Here is an 18,318-nt window from a genome sequence, read left to right on the forward strand (position 1 = left end):
TTTTTGTACAGCAGAAACTAACACAACATTATAAGCCAATTACACTCCAATAATAACATTAAAAAAAATTGTTCTGGGTTCTAAATCCCATCTCTGACATTTGCTGGCTCTTTGTGTCTTCAGATAAGTTACCTACCATCAATTTCTTCATCTGTAAAAGGAACAATGTTATGATTTACCAAATAAGCTTGGAGTGAAGTTTCATGAAGTGAAACTTTCATGACATAACACAGCAGAGTGCTTGGGGACACAGTATGACTCGGCATAATCTCTTAAAATAGGAACAACTGTGCCAGCTAGGGAATTATTCATCTAAAATCAATTGCAACCAACGTTGTGTATTAGCAACAAAATCAACTCACTAACCTTTTTCACTTCTTTTCTCTGCTTTAGAGGCTATAAAGTCCAACATTTACCTTCCCTATTTCCTTCCCTGGTGGCTCAGATGTAAATAATCTGCCTATAATGCAGGGGACCTGGGTTCGATTTCTGGGTTAGGAAGATCCCCTGGAGAAGGGCGTGGTAACTTACTCCAGTATTCTTGCCTGGAGAATTCCATGGACAGAGGAGCCTGGTGGGCTACAGTCTATGGGTTCACGAAGAGTTGGACACAACTGAGTGGCTTAACACACACACACACATTTCCTCTTAGCTAGAGCTACACAGGAGACCTGGTTACCTAGTTGTGACTATGGAGTAGAGTTGGGGATTGGGGAGAAGAGCAATATGATTTCTGAAAAAAAAAAACAAAAACATTTTTAAAGGGGCAGACTTGTCTGATCTAGACTTGGTCCCTTTTTGCTTCTCTTTTATCTTTCTAATCCCTGGAATACAGATGTGACGTGTAAAACTGTTCAAGTTACCCTTTAATTACAAAAATAAATGCCACAGTCATAAGATGGCAGGGAGAAAGAAAAAGGAACCTGAATTTTTATAACATTTTTGAACTAAAATAGGAGAGACAACATATCTCCAATTAACGTGACTTTGTGTGTGTGTGTGTGTGTGTGTGCACGTGCTCAGTCACTCAGTTGTGTCTGACCCTGTGACCACATAGACTGTAGCACACTAGGCTCCTCTGTCCATGGAATTTTCCAGGTAAGAATACTAAAGGGGGTGCTATTTCCTCCTCTGGGGAGTCTTTCCAATCCAGGCATCGAACCTGCATCTCTTGCATCTCCTGCATTTGCAGCTGGATACTTTACCACTGCGCCACCTGGGAAGCCCCTTCTTACCCCATAAACTTGTCCAAATGAGGTTGTTCTACATTCCTGTCTTCCTGTATTCACTAAATCTAAACTGTTATAACTTATGTTTTACCCACCCTCAAACAGTTCCCAGCATTGAGAGAGCGCTCTTAAACTGGTGTCAAAAACCTATAATTATCCTGCCCAAAGCCTCCCAACTCTAAGCAGATAATATGATGCCTTCAAAGTCTCACTTAAGTGCGAACAGAAATTATCTTTATTTTATGAAGAAGATATTCTGATGGGCTTTTCAGGACTTGGCTAACAAATGCTAGGGCTGGATTATACCCCATAGGATTCTTGATACTAGAAAAATAAACATATTTTGTTTAAACTATTCCATTTTAATTCTGCTATTTATTCCCTATCACTTCTCCAGTAAATGATATAAGCATTATTTTGTATAATGCATGTAAAGACATTAGCACAGTATCTAGTATATATCCAATGAATGTTAGTTTTCTTTACTTTATGAACATCCATGAATGAGTTCATACAATCGTCACGAAAAAAAATTTTTGAAAATTAAAAATAATATAACCTTTTTTTCAGCCAGACCTTGATTCAAAACCTTTTTCTGCTATTCACTCATTGAATGAGCCACACAATTATACCTGTCTTTAAGCCTCAATCTCTACATAACTAAAGTCATAGCAACTTTGCCAGATTATGGTGAGAAAAAAAAAACAAAAAACCTATTACTCTTAAATAAATTAGCTAGTTGGAGCATTAATTCAAATCATAAAGTAGTCATTGAATTATATTTCCCTAGCTTATTTTCAGAACTTCATGTTTCTTTATGGTTGGCTCCTTCCATATCCAAGTGACCTACTAAAGTCTGAACTCTCTGTTCTTTCTTTCTGTTTCTTCCTCCACTCTAAAAAAGCAAGAAGTTCCACCTTATTGTGAATTTGTAAACCTTCTGATTTATTCCTCTTAAACGTTATGACTCACCAGGTTCAATAGGCTGTTCTGCCCCAGAATTTTCACATTTCTAACAGTAGTGATAGAATCTAAGGATCATAAAATGACAGTTGAGTGATTTCTTTTTTGCTTTGTCAAAGGATTTTACTCTTTGAAGTTGAAATCACACTAGATAAACAATAATCTATTCCTTTAAAATTTTCATATATCTAAAATATGATATTATTCACCACTCACAAAAATTCAGCTATCAAATAAGTCATCAGTCTGCAGAAAGCCAAAATATCCACATTTAGATGTACCAGAGTTACAGGAAAATAGGCTTTGGACGTTTTGCTTCATAAAAATCTTGAGAGACTAAACTCTGCGAGTTCATCACTTTCACTGATTTCCCCTATTGTCAGAAAGCATCCATTTCAGCCTCTCCTTGTACTTCTATCAGCAAAATGGCAGTAACCCAATTCAAAGAAACTTCTTACAATATTCTTTTACTTGAATAAAACATAGAATCTTTCAAAATAAGCTACTGAAGGCATTATGTTTTGCAGGTTTATTTGTTTAGTTTTAGATGGTTTCAATTATGATGATTAGTTACATTTATGGTGGAATAATATAGGTAAAAGAGTAAGAATTGATTTGAAATAGTTAAACCAGAATTAATTCAAGTTAAGAAACTTCAATTTGTTTTGACCCAGCCTCTCCTGATTTAGATCAATATTTAGACACAGACCTGGCACTATGGCCATTTGAGTCGGATTTCTTTGTCTTGAGGAGAGGTGTCCTGTACATTGCAGAATGGTTAGTCCTCTGCCAAGCTCCTGAACCTGTTTGATAACAACCAAAATTTCTTCAAACGTTGCCAAATATTCCTGAGAGCAAGGGCAATTACCTCCAGTTGAGAACCACTCTGTTAATATTTGATGTTTACAGTTGACAGGATCATAGTCTCATTCAGTACTAGAAGTTTTATGTACTTCAGGAACATCTTGCATAATTCTGAGAAACTCTTGATTTTTTTAAAGTTATCTTCACTTTATTTTTTATTTATGAACCTTTGGCATTACTTCAGTATATTTGTATTAGTCTCTTAAAATTTCCAATGTGTGAACAGTCAGATTGCTAAAATTAGTAAATATATCAGTTCAGTTCAGTTGTTCAGTTGTGTCCCACTCTTTGAGACCCCATGGACTGCAACACACCAGGCCTCCCTGTCCATCACCAACACCCAGAGCTTACTCAAACTCATGTCCGTTGAGTCAGTGATGCCATCCAACCATCTTATCCTCTGTCTCCTTTTCCTCCAGCCTTTAATCTTTCCCAGCATCAGGGTCTTTTCAAATGAGTCAGTTCTTCCCATCAGATGGCCAAAGTATTGGAGTTTCAGCTTCAGTATCAGTCCTTCCAATGAAGTTAGGACTGATTTCCTCTAGGATGGACTGGTTGCATCTCCTTGCAGTCGAAGGGACTCTCAAGAGTCTTCTCCAACACCACAGTTCAAGAGCATCAATTCTTTGGCCCTCAGCTATCTTTATGGTTCAATTCTCACATCCATACATGACTATGGGAAAAACCATAGCCTTGACTAGATGGACCTTTGTTGGCCAAGTAATGTCTCTGCTTTTTAATATGCTGTCTAGGTTGATCATAGCCTTTCTTCCAAGGAGCAAGCATCTTTTAATTTCATGGCTGTAGTCACCATCTGCAGTGATTTTGGAGTCCCCCAAAATAAAGTCTGACACTGTTTCCACTGTTTCCGCATCTATTTGCCATGAAGTGATGGGACCGGATGCCATGATCTTAGTTTTCTGAATGTTGAGCTTTAAGCCAACTTTTCCACTCTCCTCTTTCACTTTCATCAAGCGGCTCTTTAGTTCTTCTTCACTTTCTGCCATAAGGGTGGTGTTATCTGCATATCTGAGGTTATTGATATTCCTCCTGGCAATCTTAATTCCAGCTTGTGCTTCATCCAGTCCAGAATTTCTCATGATGTGTTCTGCATATAAGTTAAATTAGCAGGGTGATAATATACAGTTATGACATACTCCTTCCCGATTTGTAACCAGGCTGTTGTTCCATGTCCAGTTCTAACTGTTGCTTGTTGCTTTGCATACAGATTTCTCAGGAGGCAGGTAAGTTAGTCTGGTATTCCCATCTCTTTAAGAATTTTCCACAGTTTGTTGTGATCCACACAGTCAAAGGCTTTGGCATAGTTAATAAAGCAGAAGTAGACGTTTTTTTCTGGAACTCTCTTATTTTTCTGATGACCCAATGGATGTTGGCAATTTGATCTCTGGTTTCTCTGTCTTTTCTAAGTCCAGCTTGCACATCTGGAAGTTCATGGTTCATGTACTGTTGAAGCCTGGCTTGGAGAATTTTGAGCATTACTTTGCTAGCGTGTGAGATGAGTGCAGTTGTGTGGTAGTTTGAGCTTTCTTTGACATTGCCTTTCTTTGGGATTGGAATGAAAGCTGACCATTTCCAGTCCTGCTTTCAGTCCTGATGAGTTTTCCAAATTTGCTGGCTTATTGAGTGCAGCACTTTCACAGCATCATCTTTTAGGATTTGAAATAGCTCAACTGGAATTCCATCACCTCCACTAGCTTTGTTCATAGTGATGCTTCCTAAGGCCCACTTGACTTCACATTCCAGTGTGTCTGGTTCTAGGTGAGTTATCACACCATTGTGATTATCTGGGTCATGAAGATCTTTTTTATATAGTTCTTCTGTATGTAAAGGCACATATCTGGGGTCATTAAAAAAGAAAAAAAAAGATATGTCTTAAGGAGAATCAGAAAATCACTCAGATCACAGCATATTTCAATGGCATAAATGCTCTTCTCTTTCCCCCAGAAGTATCTATGGCTTCTTTCAGTTACTCTCTTTTACCTCTAATCAGTGATCCCCAACTCTTTTGGCCCCAAGGACTAGTTTTGTGAAAGACAATTTTTCTACCAACCGGGGTGGGGGGATGGTTTCAGGATGATTCAAGTGAATTATATTTATTGTGCACTTTATTTCTATTATTATTACATCAGTTCCACCTCAGATCATCAGGCATTAGATTCCAGAGGTTGGGGACCCCGGTTTCCTTTCCTTGTTTTGTTTCTAATTTTTGGCTCCTGTTTACTTACTAATTTTATTGCCTAATGGGTTCTACTTAAGGTCCCCCTATTTTGTGTGCTGTTTTTCTTAATTTTTCTATTTTTTTTTCATTAAATTCCCTAACAGAGAGAATCTGAGCACATCTGTCTGCATCCACTACACAGAGTGATCTTACCAGTATATACCACAGACTGTAACTTCCTCTCATGGGAATGTCTCTTGGTTCAGCATCCTGGTTTTATTGATTGACTGGTCATATCTTTTTTTTTTCTTTCTTTCTTTTTTTTTTAATTTATTTTAATTGGAGGTTAATTACTTTACAATATTGTGGTGGTTTTTGCCATACATGACATGAATCATCCATGGGTGTACATGCGTCCCACATCCTGAAGCCCCCTCTCACCTCCTTCCCCATCCCATCCCTCTGGGTCATCCCAGTGCACCAGCCCTGAGCACTCTGTCTCATGCATTGAACCTGGTCTGGCGATCTATTTCACATATGATAATATACATGTTTCAGTGCTATTCTCTCAAATCATCCCACCCTCACCTTCTCCCACAGAGTCCAAAAGTCTATTCTTTACATTTGTGTCTCTTTTGCTGTCTTGCATATAGGGTTATCATTATCATCTTTCTAAATTCCATATATATGTGTTAGTATACTGTATTGGTGTTTTTCTTTCTGGCTTTCTTCACTCTGTATAATAGGCTCCAGTTTCATCCACCTCATTAGAACTGATTCAAATGTATTCTTTTTAATGGCTGAGTAATACTGCATTGTGTATATGTACCACAGCTTTCTTATCCATTCGTCTGCTGATGGGCATCTAGGTTGCTTCCATGTCCTGGCTATTATAAACAGTGCTGCGATGAACACTGGGGTACACGTGTCTCTTTCTATTCTGGTTTCCTCGATGTGTATGCCCAGCAGTGGGATTGCTAGGTCATATGGCAGTCCTATTTCCAGTTTTTTAAGGAATCTCCACACTGTTCTCCATAGTGGCTGTACTAGTTTGCATTCCCACCAACAGTGTAAGAGGGTCCCTTTTTCTCTGTACCATCTTTAGCATTTATTGTTTGTAGACTTATTGAAAGCAACCATTCTGTGGCTGGTTATTTCTTAGAAAGCTGTCTGTGGTCATTTCTTTCAGTGAGAACTTTGGACCAGGAAGTCTTTTTGAGTCATCTCAGAATTAAAGTGTTAGACCAAGCACACATCTCACCTGCCTTATCTCATATGGATGAAACTTGGGCATTATTTTTTGTCATTTGAAATTCAGAATCTCAAGAAAGAAATATTATTTTACCCTTAAACTTCTGAGTAAATCGTATGAGGAACAACTCTCACTTTGTTCGTCTTCTGATGAGTATCTTCCTTATAGAGGTGAACTTTGTCATCCCTGTCTGAGGTCATGAGGACTGTAGTGCCTGACAGGTTGCTGCTTTTGGGCAATATTCTTTCCTTGAGAGGAATTATATAGAGATGCTATTGCTGCTGCTTAGTTGCAAGTCATGTCTGACTCTTTTGTCTGACCCCCTGGACTGTAGCCCACCAGGCTTCTCTGTCCATGGAACTTCCCAGGCAAAAATACTGAAGTGAGTTGCCATTTCTTTCTCTAGTGGATCTTCCCAACCCAGGGGTTAAACCCACGTCTCTTGTGTCTCCTGCATTGCAGGCAGATTCTTTACCACTGAGCCACCTGGGAAGGTCCACTGAGACGTTGCCCTTGTGCTAAGAAATTCTGAGTATTCAGTGTCGCCATATCAATGACAATATACCTTACACTATGGATTGACTTATAAATGGTAGGAAAAATGCAAGGTGTGTGATTAAGTAATCATGATCGATCGAGTAATTTCTTGAATATAATTAGGCAGTTCGTAAACACCAAAAACCCCCCAAAACTCAGAAGGTTGAGTGATTTGGAGAAGCAGCACATTATCAGGCTAAACTTTTGAGTTTGAAGTAAGAAAACATTGAAACAAGACATGTTATTCCTTCTAGACACCTTTAAATTATTGAGATCTTGTGATTTAGTCAGGGTTAATGTTTTATATCTTACATCAGCCTGTCTGAGTTTGAAGCATTAATGTGAATAATCAAGGTCTTCAAGACACTTTATAAGTTGTCTTTATCAAAGCCATCATCAGGCTGTCTTGATTCTGAATGATAAAACTAATGTGTGCATTTCCTTTTTTTCTTGAGTTTACCAACTGCATTGTGTATGCTGAGGAAGATTAGAAAAGCCTGTATATACATACAGATGTAGAAAGGATAAAGGAAACTCCTTATTTCTTTTCATGCATCTGTCCATAAAGAAAATTGCTAAAGCTCTTGGGATACACTGAACCAAGACTGGATACATCTTTTGAATTTTTTTGGGAGAAAGATTTGTTTTGCTCACAGAATACTCAAGGTATTCGTGAGAAAATTTTGCAAATATTAGAATTCTTCCTGAGCTTCATCTTAAAAAGAGATGAGCTTTCCCCTGAATCCTGACCTTCTTTTGCTTCAAAATACACTAAGGAGAGGGACGCATACTCAGCACTCTTGTCTAGAAGTTTTATAGCCTATTTTTCTTTATATAAAGCAATTTAACAGCTTTCCCCACTAGAACCTCCTTAAAACTGAGGGAATAATTTACTAACTAGACCAAATGAAGGAAATTTCTCACTTACTCACAAACAGAAAACAATATTGTTCAAAGCCAAACATGGAGATGATAAACTATAACTGGTGTTTGGCAGTGATTTTCATCTTATGAATTGTACCAGGTGAATAATAGAGAAGATGACTAGAAAGAAAGTTGTGTTTCCTCTAAATGTAAAGGAGAAAGTTAATTACTTTGTTCATCATCTTATCAAATTCAATCATGCGTTTATCTAATTAATCTCAACCTGTCAATATATTTGAATATTTTGAAATGTTTCTTGCCTTTATATCATCATATCTATGAAAATATCAAACCATATAGTTGCAATTAGTTAAGCACTATGTTTTTCCTTTATTCTGCATGTCTATGAAAGATAGAATTAACAGAATTTGAAATCTTTTCTGATAACTGAAAGATACAATTTTCATCTTTATATCTAACATCTTTAAACATACATATTTAACACTTATCTCAAAGACAAGCTACTGGCATTCATTCTTGTAGCTGTCTGAAGCAGCAGTTGGTACAGCAGAATTTTGATATATTTTGCCATTGCACTTGAAAATTTGGTGAAGTATGGTCAGATGCCTGCCTCTGAGAAAATGCCACAAATATTTTATGCCTAATAAATAATATTATGAGAATGTATGCTCATTATGTTCTCCTCAGTAGCAGAAAACAACACAAGAGAAAATGTTGAAGGTGAAATTAAAGAAAATACTTAAATACTGTTTTTAAGAGTAAAAACTTGCTTAAAATTTATATGAGTAAAAATAAATAAATTACAAAAAATTATATAACAGTAAAAATATTTATAATCAAATTTGAATGGTGAATAAAGGCAGAAATATGTTACTAGGGTTTTAAAGGAAACTGAAGGAAATAGACATTTATTATACCTGAAAAAGAATGAAAAATTAGTGATGTGTCTGAACACGGTTGGGGTTGTGTTTGCCAAGTTTTTTCTCAGTAAAGCTAGTATTTCGCACTTTATGGTGAATAATTAGCAGGTGGTGATGTAATTTAAGATGATGCAAATGTCTTTCTTCTCATTATACATTTGCCCTTAAGTTTTAGCATCTGTTGATGATATTTGCTTATATTAATTATTACTGTATGTTTTGATTAATGGTGATATTTATATTTTCAATATTCTCTTTCTATTGGTGAGCTGGAAGTCCACTACATAGAATAATTTCTCATTTATTTGCTACTCAATCATTTATACAGTGTGCATTATAGGTGTTTATTTTAATTTAATACTTATAACCTATCACTGTCATTATTTATTTATTTACTGCTTTAATTGCCTCATATTTGGCTATTAGGAGCTTCTTTAAGTTGGCTTTTCAGTATGGAGTGAGTATGTTTTTGAATAATTTTACTTGCAAGTTCCCCAAGTACTTACAGATTTATTTTATGCTTTATTTGCTCCAGGCATGGAATCAGCCACTTCTTCAAAGAGCTCTGGTTGGTTCAGGTTGGTTCAGTCACTCAGTCATGTCTAATTCTTTGCGAACCCACGAATCGCAGCACGCCAGGCCTCCCTGTCCATCACCAACTCCCAGAGTTCACTCAGACTCACGTCCATCAAGTCAGTGATGCCATCCAGCCATCTCATCCTCTGTCGTCCCCTTCTCCTCCTGCCCCCAATCCCTCCCAGCATCAGAGTCTTTTCCAATGAGTCAACTCTTTGCATTAGGTGGCCAAAGAGCTCTTAAGTTTAAACAGTTAGTAAGGTTCAGAACCAAAACCAATACAATATTGTAAAGTTTAAAAATAAAATAAAATTTTAAAAAAAAGTCCAAAAAAAAAAAAAAGAACACCCAGGTTTAATGGCTTATTTCAAGAATCAGATGACTGAATATAGCAAAGTTGTAGGGTACAAATCAACATAAGAAATTCAGTTGTTTCTGGAGTGTGTTAGTCTCTCAGTTACATCTGACTCTTTGCAAGCCCATAGACTGTAGCCTGCCAGGCTCTTCTCTCTATGGAATTCTCTATGCAAAAATACTGGAGTGCATTGCCATTCCTTTCTCCAGGGGATTTTCCCAGCCCAGGAATTGAACCTGGGTCTCCCACATTGAAGACAGGTTCTTTACCATCTAAACTACCAGGGAACTAACAACAAACTCTCTGAAAAGAAAATCGGGAAAACAATCCTCTTTACAAGAGCACCAAAAAGAATAAAAAATACTTAGAAATAAACTTAACTAAAGATATAAAAATGTATATATTGAAAATTGTAAAATATTGATAAAAGAGATTAGACAAGACAAACAAGTGAAAAGATATCTTGTATGCATGAATTAGGAGATTAATGTTATTAAAATATTCATACTATCTAAAGCAATGAAAAAATCAGCATAATCACTACCAAAATCCCAATGATTTTTCTACAGAAATAGAGAAAATAATTCTAAAATTTATATAAAAGCACAAGATACATACAATAACTGGAGCAATCTTAAGAAACAAATCTGGAGACCTCACACTTCTTAATATCAAATATATTACAAAGCTACAATAATAATAAAAAAGTATGATGCCTGGGTAAGTGTGGAAATATAGAACACTGCAACAGAATAGAAAGTAAAAATAAATCCATGCATATACAACTGATCTTCTATAAGAGTTCCAAAGAAATACAAAGGAAAAGACAGTCTCTTCAACAAAAATTGTTGAAAAAGTGGCTATCCTCATGCAAAATAATGAAATTTGATCCTTATACAAAACACAAAAAATCAACTTGAAATACATTAAAGACTTAAATTAAGGCTTGAACTTTATAAAACTCCCAGAAGAAACATTGGGGAAAAAAGCTTCTTGACATTGTTCTGGGCAATGATTTCTTTTTGGATAAGATACTAAAGCATAGTTAACTAAAATAAAAATAAAGTGATACTGCATCAAAATAAAAACCTCTATACAGCAAAAGAAAGATTAATAGGGTGAAAAGCCAATCTATGAAATATCAGTAAATATTTGCAAGCCACATCCAAAATATTTAACTCCTAAGTTATAGTAAAGTAACTAAGTGATACAACTAGTAAGTCAGTTAAAATATATTAAAAATCTGAACAGATATTTCTTCAAAGAAGACATATATATATATATATATATATATATGACATATATATCACTAATCATCAGGAAAATGCAAATTAAAACCATCACGCAATATCACCTCATACTTTCCAGGATGGCTATTATAAAAAAAAAAAAAGGCAAAAAAAGAAACTAAAGACAACAAGAGCTGGCAAGGATGGGAAAAAGTTTTTACCCTTGCGCATTAACTGGTGAGAATGCAAAATGGTGCAGATGCTGATGAAAATAGTATGGAGGTTCTTCAGACTATTAAAACTAGGCTACCATAGTATCCATTGATATCCACTACTGAATATTTATCCAAAAGAATTGAAATCAGGACCTCAGGAGATATTAGCACTCCTGTGTTCATTGCAGCACTATTCACAATAACCAACACATAGAAACAATCTAAATGGCCAATGACTGATGAATGGATAAAGAAAATAACACAGACAAAAGGGAATAATTTTCAGCCTTAAAAAACAAAGAAATTTTGCAACATTTGACATATGGATGAACTTAAGAATATTATCCAAGTGAAATGTCACTCAAAGACAAATACGGCTTGATTCTACTTATATGAGTTATCTTAACTGTCAAATCATAGAATCAATTAGTGAGATGATGGTTGGAAGAGTCTGTGCCCCAACCAGTAATGCTGAAGAAGCTGAAGTTGAACTGTTCTATGAAGACCTACAAGACCTTTTAGAACTAACACCCAAAAAGGATGTTCTTTTCATTATAGGGGACTGGAATGCAAAAGTAGGAATTTGCCTGGGGTAACAGGCAAATTTAGCCTTGGAATACGGAATGAAGCAGGGCAAAGGCTAATAGAGTTTTGCGAAGAGGACGCACTGATCATAGCAAACACCCTCTTCCAACAACACAAGAGAAGACTCTACACATGGACATCACCAGATGGTCAACACCGAAATCAGATTGATTATATTCTTTGCAGCCAAAGATGGAGAAGCTCTATACAGTCAGCAAAAACAAGACCAGGAGCTGATTGTGGCTCAGATCATGAAATACTTATTGCCAAATTCAGACTGAAATTGAAGAAAGTAGGGAAAACCACTAGACCATTCAGGTATGACCTAAATCAAATCCCTTATGATTATGCAGTGGAAGGGAGAAATAGATTTAAGGGACTAGATCTGATAGATAGAGTTCCTGAAGAACTATGGATGGAGGTTCGTGACATTGTACAGGAGACAGGGATCAAGACTATCCCCATAGAAAAGAAATACAAAAAAGCAAAATGGCTGTCTCAGGAGGCCTTAAAAATAGCTGTGAAAAGAAGAGAAGTGAAAAGCAAAGGAGAAAAGGGAAGATATAAGGACCTGAATGCAGAATTCCAAAGAATAGCAAGGAGAGATAAGAAAGCCTTCTTCAGCGATAAATGCAAAGAAATAGAGGAAAACAACAGAATGGGAAAGACAAGAGATCTTTTCAACAAAATTAGAGATACCAAGGTAATATTCCATGCAAAGATGGGCTCAATAAAGGACATAAATGGTATGGACCCAGTAGAAGCAGAGGATATTAAGAAGAAGTGGCAAGAATACACAGAAGAACTGTACAAAAAAAGATCTTCACGACCAAGATAATTACGATGGTGTGATCACTCACCTAGAGCCAGACATCCTGGAATGTGAAGTCAAGTAGGCCTTAGAAAGCATCACTATGAACAAAGCTAGTGGAGGTGATGGAATTCCAGTTGAGCTCTTTCAAATCCTGAAAGATGATGCTGTGAAAGTGTTGCACTCAATATGCCAGCAAATTTGAAAAACTCAGCAGTGGCTACAGGACTGGAAAAAGTCAGCTTCATTCCAGTCCCAAAGAAAGGCAATGCCATAGAATGCTCAAACTACCATACAATTGCACTCATCTCACACGCTAGTAAAGCAATGCTCAAAATTCTCCAAGCTAGGCTTCAGCAATACATGAACCATGAACTTCCTGATGTTCAAGCTGGTTTTAGAAAAGGCAGAGGAACCAGAGATCAAATTGCCAATATCTGCGGATCATGTAAAAAGCAAGAGAGTTCCAGAAAAACATCTATTTCTGCTTTATTGACTATGCCAAAGCCTTTGACTGTGTGGATCACAATAAACTGTGGAAAATTCTGAAAAAGATGGGAATACCAGAACACCTGATCTGCCTCTTGAGAAATCTGTATGCAGGTCAGGAAGCAAGAGTTAGAACTGTACATGGAACAACGACTGGTTCCAAATAGGAAAAGGAGTACGTCAAGGCTATATATAGTCACCCTGTTTATTTAACTTCTATGCAGAGTATATCATGAGATACGCTGGGCTGGAGGAAACACAAGCTGGAATCAAGATTGCCGGGAGAAATATCAATAACCTCAGATATGCAGATGACACCACCCTTATGGCAGAAAGTGAAGAGAAACTCAAAAGGCTCTTGATGAAACTGAAAAAGGAGAGTGAAAAAGTTGGCTTAAAGCTCAACATTCCAAAAACTAAGATCATGGCATCCCATTACTTCATGGGAAATAAATGGCAAAAAATTGGAAACAGTGTCAGGCTTTATTTTCCTGGTCTCCAAAATCACTGCAGATCTTGATTGCAGCCATGAAATTAAAAGACACTTACTCCTTGGAAGGAAAGTTATGACCAACCTAGATAGCATATTCAAAAGCAGAGACATTACTTTGCCAACAAAGGTTCGTCTAATCAAGGCTATGGTTTTTCCAGTGGTCATGTATGGATGAGAGAGTTGGACTATGAAAAAAGCTGAGCGCTGAAGAATTGATGCTTTCGAACTGTGGTGTTGGAGAAGACTCTTGAGAGTCCCTTGGACTGCAAGGATATCCAACCAGTCCATTCTAAAGGATATCAGTCCTGGGTGTTCTTTGGAAGGAATGGTGCTGAAGCTGAAACTCCAGTACTTTGGCCACCTCATGTGAAGAGTTGACTCATTGGAAAAGACTCTGATGCTGGGAGTGATTGGGGTCAGGAAGAGAAGGGGACGACAGAGGATGAGATGGCTGGATGGCATCACTGACTCGATAGACGTGAGTTTGAGTGAACTCCAGGAGTTGGTGATGGACAGGGAGGCCTGGCATGCTGCAATTCATGGGGTTGCAAATAGTTGGACACCACTAAGTGACTGAATTCAATTGAGAGCCTGATTAGAGGGAGAAATGAGTTACTACTCTAGGGGCAAAAAGTTTCAGTCATGCAAGATGAATTAAGCTCTAAAGATTTGCCATGTAGCATTGTGTTTATAGTCAGAAAGAATGTATAGTACACTGAAAATTTTGTTAGAGATCAATTTCATGCTAGTGTTCTTATCACAGTAACATTTTAAGAAAAGGAATGAAGATCGGAGGTATTTATAGATGTAGAAGTATCAATATCTTATTCTTTTAAAGGAAAATGCTGGATGCAATTTTATTCCTACTTGAATAATCTTAGTTTACCCATAAGAAACTATGAGTAAAATTACTTATGCTATATATTTGTACATATTTAATTCCATACCTCTCCTCACCTCCCTTTCTCATTCCATCTAAACTGGCAGGTGGATGCCCTGTGTCAAGTACTTAGGGAAATAAATCATAGAAAAATCATAACAATAATTTAAAATAAATGTCCTCATTTCACAATAAGACACAACATAAATTAATTTTCTATACCTATCCATCATCCAACTGTCCATCCATCCATTCATCTATCTATAAATCTATCCATCCATCCATCCAATCATCCACTTATCTATACATCTGTTAAACTAGAATAGTAATGACAAACTCAATCTGAAATAATGGTGGACTGACAGAAATAAAATTATGCAAAAACAACAAAGTGGTTTATATTAATAATGGCTTTTGAACACAAAGTGCTCCACTTTCAGTTTTACCAGGTTGAAAATTTTGAAATCATTCACAGAAAGTGCCTTACATTATAAAAGTTTTCTGCTACTTATATAGAAGAGTCATAAAACATGTTAAAGTCTTATAAAGCTTTTGAAAGAAAAAATGTCCTTGACCCCTAGTTATGTTTCATTTCATAAACAGTAGGTCTTATATTTCAGTATAGTTAAAGACATGAAAATGTAATTTTTAAGTTTTGATGAGAAAAAGTATGAAATTTCAATATCCTACAGTTAAAGATGAAAAATTGAATCAATGCATTCAATGTTTATAACTCCCACTGATCTTCAATCCATAAAATTTTACAGTTTAAAACACAGAAACAATTCTATGTCAGACAGAAGCAAAACTTGAAAAGTTTATTCTACCTGTTTCTACAGCCCTTCTCATTTCCCAGTATTGTTCAGGAATGGAGTCTATCTGAAATATAATATTTTCATTTGGCTTTAAAATTTTGATTCAGCATTTTCATATCTAAACTGGATTGACAGTTCTTCATGTTTTTCTTATCAGTCTTCATCTTACTATTTTAGTGCTTAAATACTTTTTAAAAAATATTTTGTCAACCGCTATTTATTGAGGGCCCTTTGGAGCCAAATGATGTCCTGTTTCTTAAAACTACATTAATGAAGAAAGAAGCCAAACAAACAAACAAACAAACAAAAACCTGCCATCGTTGAGTATTCATCTTATTTTACATCATTATACCCATATTTTCTTTCCTTTTCAGATAGATACCTTCACTTCCAAAAACAGTAAATTATTCCATATCAGTCATTTTATCCATAGAAACTTGGGGTACTCATTTCTTATATCATGGAGACGATCAAGGGATGACATGAGTGCATGCTCATTCGCTTCAGTTGTTTCCAACTCTTTGCAGCCCATGGACTGTGGCCTGCCAGGTTCCTATGTCCATGGGGATTTCCCAGCAAGAATAATGGAGTGGGTTGTCATGCCTTCCTCCAAGGGATCTTCTCAACCCAGGGATTGAAACTGCTGCTCCTGCATCTCGTGCTTTGAAGGCAGACATTTTACCTCTAAGCCACTGGGGAAACCCCTAGGGATGACAACTTCTTACTTACTCTTGGATCAAGTGTTAGCCATGTCTACAATCAGCTTTATATTTTCCAAGTCTAGATGATTTCCACTCATCACATTAGGAAGTTATAACAACACAAGCAAATTAAAAAGAAATAGCAATTTGTAATCACTAAAAGGGAAAATCCAAGGGGTTTAATGGGTGAAAAAATCCAACAAAAACACCCACAGATACATATTCACATTCATACACATGAATTCCTGTGTACAGTGTAAAAACTGACAATACTGACAAGCTGAGAAAATACTGGCTTTGGCTGCTACAAAAATCCAGCTCCAGTTCTAAATCATATGAGGATATTTGAAAATACAGGCAGTTTTAGCTAGTTTTCCATCACAGTCCCATTGTTTATTCTTTTATCATGTTTTCCCTTCCTAGTATTCACTGCATACTTTCCACCGGTAGCTCTACTACTTACAATTCTTCTCCTTCTGCTTTTCCCAAACTTCTCCAATTAAAATATTCTGAACTAAGATAAAGGAGTTTTAGGGGGATAATTTTGGAACCAGACTATTGTCATGTGCAAGCTGCCTGCCTGGGAAAAGCACTGAACATATATTTGTAATATAGATGGGAATTAAATGTGGCATGATACTTGTATGAATGAGCTTACTTGCTGAAAAAAGCAATGGAGCACATTAAGAACCACAGATTCAAAAACATGGTCATTGATTTAAATCTTGTCTTTGCATATTTCAGAGTGTTATACAGTGGGTTAAATTATGTAAGTGAAGAGAAAAAAACAGTATCTGTCTCATAATTAATAAGCAACATTAACCAGAATATTCACTGAAAGTATCATCAAAATAAGTGCAATACTACTAGGTGTTATTTAAGACAAATGCCAAAAGAGTTTATAAACTGGGTAGAAGATCATGATCCCTTTGAGCACATAATTGTAAATGTGTTCATGAGTCACACATATGCAGTCAAATGACGAAGCCCTAAATTCACATTAACAAGGCAGCAGGTATGCAGTAGCACTGGATGTAAGTTTTTTTCTTTTGTTAATAAATAATTCAGGATTTCTGGCTTTAAATGGCATACAACAAGCAGTCCTCGGGGCAGTCTTTCCAAACTTCCTCTTAAAATATCTACAGGAACACAGAACAACATGAAAATGCACAACTGTGAAAATAAAATTCCATACAAAATAATAACAGAATCCAGAAAGAATATTTTTACCACTTATTCTAAAGATGAACTTAGGGAATAAAAAATCTTTCCTCTGACTAAGAAAACCAAAGCTTTTAACAACTAGAAAACTTGTCAGATGCAATTTGACTTCAAAAGTATTACACAAGTTAAATGTTACTTTTTCAGAAAAGACACTTTGTCTTTCAAAGAATGAATCCCTTGTTCAAACGCTGTTTCCATCAGACTGTTTGTCTGAGTTTTAATTTTACATCGTTGATGGGACTACTTATGTCTATCCGTTTTTCTCCCTCTATCATAATGTTTATATTCTTTTCAGAGCAAGAGGAAGTTCCCAGAGTCTGGGGCAGTGCCTGATACACAAGAAAAGTGGTTGTTGTAACCCTTTAGTCACTCAGTCGTGTCTGACTCTTTGCAATCCCAATGGATGGCAGCATGCCAGGCTTCCCTGTCCTTCACCATCTCCCAGAGTTTGTCCAAACTTAAGTCCATTGAATCAGTGATGCCATCCAACCACCTCATTTTCCGTCATCCCCTTCTCCTCCTGCCTTCAATCTGTCAAAGCATAAGGGTCTTTTCCAGTGAGTTAGCTTTTAGCATCAGGTGGCCAGAGTATTGAATGCTTCAGCATAAGTCCCTCCAATGAATACACACGCCTGATTTCCTTTAGGATTGACTCGTTTGATCTCCTTGCAGCCCAAGGAACTTCTCAAGAGTCTTCTCCAATACCACAGTTCAAAAGCATCAGTTCCTCAAAACTCAGCCTTCTTTATAGTCCAACTCTCACACCCATACATGACTACTGGAAAAACTAACTTAGACCAAATAGACCTATATCATAGTTTTTCTTTCAAGGAGCAGACATAGTTTAATTTCATGGTGTTTAGTGATGCTGGAGCACAAGAAAATAAAGTCTGTCACTGTTTCCACTATTTCCCCGTCTATTTGTCATGAAGTAATGGGACCAGATGCCATGATCTTTGTTTTTTGAATGGTGAGATTTAACCCAGCCTTTTTACTTTCCTCTTTCACCTTCATCAAGAGGCTCTTAGATTCCTCTTTAATTCCTGCCATAAGGGTGATGTCATCTGCATGCTGCTGCTGCTGTCCGACTCTGTGTGACCCCATAGACAGCAGCCT

This window comes from Bubalus kerabau, chromosome X (assembly GCF_029407905.1).
Source record: "Bubalus kerabau isolate K-KA32 ecotype Philippines breed swamp buffalo chromosome X, PCC_UOA_SB_1v2, whole genome shotgun sequence".
Lineage (NCBI taxonomy): Eukaryota > Metazoa > Chordata > Mammalia > Artiodactyla > Bovidae > Bubalus > Bubalus kerabau.